At 36.4% G+C, this 4,500-nt stretch overlaps 1 pseudogene; it reads left to right on the top strand.

Annotated features, from left to right (window-relative positions):
* The first annotated feature begins 1,003 nt into the window (after window positions 1-1,003).
* LOC132310701 (small nucleolar RNA R71) lies at window positions 1,004-1,102 on the top strand (annotated as a pseudogene).
* Window positions 1,103-4,500: the final 3,398 nt, after the last annotated feature.

The raw sequence follows: 4,500 nt of genomic DNA, 5'->3' as shown, positions 1-4,500 counted from the left end.
TTGGCTCCTTAATTTGATTTATCCCAGAATTGCTTTATTTCTGCTCTTATTTGGCTGAGTTAGCTTATTTTTGGGATAAGTTCCTGAAAATGAAAATAATATGAAATCAATCTAAAATGGTAAAGTAAGATAGATAAAGGTAATAGAATGCCTAAGCTTAAGGGGTTTAAATACGCACTTTTCAGCGCTCATCACTATTTACCCTACTTGGGTTTCTAACTTAGCAATGGATTAAGAATGAGAATGAAGTAATTGAGTGTTCGCCTCTAGGGTGCCTAGAGCGATCAAAACTTTCTCTTGAAAAGCGGGACTCCTAGAATTTCCTTGAGAATATGATGGTTGATTAGGAAAATGAGAATTAGAAAATTAATTTCCTTGTAATTGAAATAATAATCTAAAACCTTAGGAACCTTGGCTTTACATCGGAGGTGGAACATATTTCCCTTGAAAACCACCTTGGGGTGGGTTTGAGCCTTCCCCTTGGTTTCTCCAAGAGAAATTCGGGTGATTCCTCTAACTAGAATTATAATGATTGCCATAAAGATTGTTCCCTTGATTAACAAAAGTTGCATTGACTTGTTCATGATGCTCACTTTGCACATGCCCATGGGGGCAATTGGAAGTAAAATGTAAAACATTTGAACAAGTCATACATGATTCATTGGATGCATGATGGGAATGGTTAGGGATGGAAGATACTTAACTCGCCGAGTTTTGGTTGATTAAGAATTGATCAAAACTTTGAGATAAGAATTTCATTTCGGCGGCTATTTCATTGGAATGGTCAACTTGATGTAAGCCAACACTCTTCCTTCCACTTGAATTCCTACCATTCTTAGAAGATAAAGTTCGATGCAAAGAATTTTCACTCATGCTCTCATAAAGACGCCACATGTCATCCTCATGCCTATCAATGTAAGAGCCACTCATGGAAACATCAACCATGCCCTTATAATTATCGGATAAACTCTCAAAGAAATATTGAACTAATTGCCATTTGGGCATGTCATGATGTGGACACTTTCTAAGCAATTCATTGAATCTTTCCCATGTCTCATAGAACGTTTCCCCATCCCCGTGTGAAAACTCTCGAATTGAGGTTCTCATGGCATTGGTCTTAGAAACTGGATAGTACTTCTTAAAGAACTCTTGTTGCATTTTTGCCCAAGAAGTTATTGAAAAAGGCCTAAGATTGTTAAACCAGTATTTTGCCTTGTCTTTAAGGGTGAATGGAAAAATTTTAAGCCTTAAGACCTCTTCCGGTATGTCCGTGTATCTCACAGTGGAACATACTTCAATAAACTCATCTAAATGCTTATAAGGTTCTTCACTTGGAAGTCCATGATAGTTAGGAAGCATTTGAATGGTTTATGGTTTGATCTCATAGTGGTGTGCTCTAAATGGTGGCAATTGAATGCATGTGGGTGCATTATATTCATTAGGCATATAGTGATCTCTTAAAGCAAGGGAAGGGTTAACAATTGGAGGTGCAATATGGGCACCTTGATTGCCTTGTACTATGGGAGGTTGTGGAGCAAACATTGGCCTAGGCATTCCCAATGGAACTTGGCCTTGGTGTTGTGGCAGGTGAATATTTTCCTATTTATACTTGCATGTCCACTGTGCACCATTATTATTCCCTTTGTTATCTAATCAGCTTTTCTCCCAGTGCCATCTTTTCAGGACCACAGTTAATCCCAAGTTTGGGGGGGTTATACCACCCACTTTGGATACTTCTGTCCCGCCCATTCTTTGCCATAGCCACACTGGTATACTCTTTCCTTTGTTCTCTTTACACATCGAGGACACTGTGCCATTTAAGTTTGGGGGTAATGGGTACTGTTACAGTATTGGCTTTCAATTTAAAATTTTGAGCATGACTTATGTATTTGAGGGATTTCTATGATTAGTCTATGACTAACTATGATTTTGATCTTTTGAGGTCTATATTGCTTAAAATTTAAAAATTGTTTGACTTGAGAGTCCAATACTCCTTATATGCCTTGTAGATGTCATTTAGGAGTAAATTTTTCGAAAGATTGATATCTTGCTTGCACTTGTGGTCCACATCATCCTGATTTTGTGATTGTTTTGAGATTCACTTTAGGATTCTACACTAGCACAGGCGCTCACTAACATTCATTTGTGGGGTACATGCTTTGTTGACTATTGAATTGGTTATATCCCAATTGGACTAGTAGTGCATTGAAAGCTTTCATTTTGATAAAGGTGGATAACAAACCATTTTCATTGAGTAGTTAGGATTCTAACCTCATCAAGCACAGAATTTCTCGCGCCGAAAGGTGGAGGGTCCAAACTCTAGGTTAATAATTGAACTTAAAAAAAAAAATTGCAAAAGCAATAAAAAAATGAAGACTTCTCCCAAAAGGTAAGAAGTGGGAAATGATTAGATGGAAGTTATTTTGAAGCCTAGATGATTTGAGCTTGTAAGTCCTTAGGGGTGTTTGAACACCTAGTGCCCTAAAGCCATCCGGTTTGGGAGTCATTGACATAACGCTTAACCTTATGGATCGCTAGAAAGCTTAATAGATCAACACATTGCACCATGCTTCCATCTTTGATCCTTAGGATTAGGAAAAAATAAAAATAAAAAAAAAATAAAAAATAAGCACACCTAGATGAATAAAGCTTTAATAAAAGGTTCACTCTTTGTTTTAATGATCGGTACTAGATTTGTGTGCTAGTTTGAGGGTAAGGATGTGATCATTTCTTTAGTTGGTTAAGATAATAATATATTTGATGCCAGTCCACTCAAAAAGGATTCTAGAATTGTTTTAATTTGCATGATCATTTTCTTGATGTGTGGAGGACTATACTTGCTTACTTGATGTTTAAATTTTGAGAAATTGCTTGAAAATGGTTGAAAAATTGCATACTTGAGGTAGTTTTCTCCCAATGCTTGTTTGCAATATTGATGCTTCTTTTGAAAGAATGAGCTTAATGTTTATGGGTATCATTTCTGGAAACTCTCACGAGACTTCACCCATCCACTACGGGTAACCTAGGGGTTTAAAAGGCTTATTGCATATGCTAAATGTAATCGTGTTCCCTACGAAAGTGGCGTTATCCATTTATTGCTTTCTAATTCATAGTTGTATAATTATTCATTTCATTCCTTTACTTTGTAGTTCATTGCTAAGGACTATCAATATTTAAGTTTGGGGGTGTGATGAGCGCTGAAAAGTGCGCATTTAAACCCCTTAAGCTTGAGCATTCTAGGACTTTTATCTATCTTATTTTCCCGTTTTATTCTAATTTCGTGTTATTGCCCTTTTCAGGTGCTTATCCCAAAAATAAGTCAATTCAGCCAAATAAAAACATTGAAGAAGTTAACTCAAGCTTAATGGAAGAAAAGGAGCAAAGTGGGAGCAAAATGAAGCAAAGTGTGGAAATTTAGCATGTTCGATCGATCTCAGCATTTCTTCGAACAATCGAAAGTTCATCGATCTAAACAATTTAAGATGGATCCAAGCCCTTGTCCTTATCCAAAAGAATCCAACAAGTTCGATCAATCCAACATTTCCTAGATCGATCGAAATGATTCGATCTTATCCACACCTACCACCCACCTACCACTTTTGTCTTCTTCTCAAAAATATCTCAGAGATTTCTCTTTATTCAAAAAGGCGCCGCCAAGAAAGATAGATCTCTGCAGCATTCGATGGATCTCAGCCATGTTCGATCGATCTCAACACAGTTCGATCGATCGAACTTCCTCAAGTTCGAAAAAAAAATAGATTCCAGCTCATCAAAAGTTGGCTCATGGTGCAATCATTGGAGGGACCTTGGTGTACGAGCCCAAACTATTGGGGTGACATTTGACCTACCTATATAAGGATTGAGAGCCACTTTTAGAGTGTAGTTGTTATTCATAATTTGTATATTTTATATCTTAGAGAGGAGGCTAGAGATTAAAAAGCTTTTACACATTTTGGAAGTTCTTCCATTCTTCTAGGGTTTCCATCAAGAAGGAGGTCATTCCTACCATGGAGATAGCTCTTGAGGGTTGGATGACTACTTCAATGAGTGGCTAGACATCTACTTGGGGCTAGAGTAACCCCTAAGTTTGCTTCCTAGACTTATTTCTTTGTATATTTTTGGGGATTTATTTTGAACAATTTTTTGATCTTGGATTTATATATATATCTTGTGGTTTCTACTTGATGTGTATGGATTAATGCTTTCAATTGGTTATCTACTTCTAACCATATGTCTATGTATGCTAGAATGGATTATTCATGTGTTTTTTTTAGATTTAGAAGAATTTATGCATGTCTATGTGTGTGGATGAAGTTAATCTAGAGATGGTCAAAACATAAAGCTTAATTAAACACTCTTACAATTTATTTGATGGTTCACACTTGTTTCTTGATAGATTGTACCACAACTTTAGCTTACTTAGTTAAATTTCATGTCTTTAGTGTAGATGTAGTGTAGTTGCTTTAAATTCATAGATATGTGGACAATCTACTCTTGTTC

This window comes from Cornus florida, unplaced genomic scaffold, assembly GCF_030987335.1.
Source record: "Cornus florida cultivar Cherokee Brave unplaced genomic scaffold, ASM3098733v1 CherokeeBrave_3.0.0_Hap2_Chr05, whole genome shotgun sequence".
NCBI classification, from domain to species: domain Eukaryota; kingdom Viridiplantae; phylum Streptophyta; class Magnoliopsida; order Cornales; family Cornaceae; genus Cornus; species Cornus florida.
Note: the sequence above shows the minus strand (reverse complement) of the source record. Positions and strands in the feature narration are given on the sequence as shown.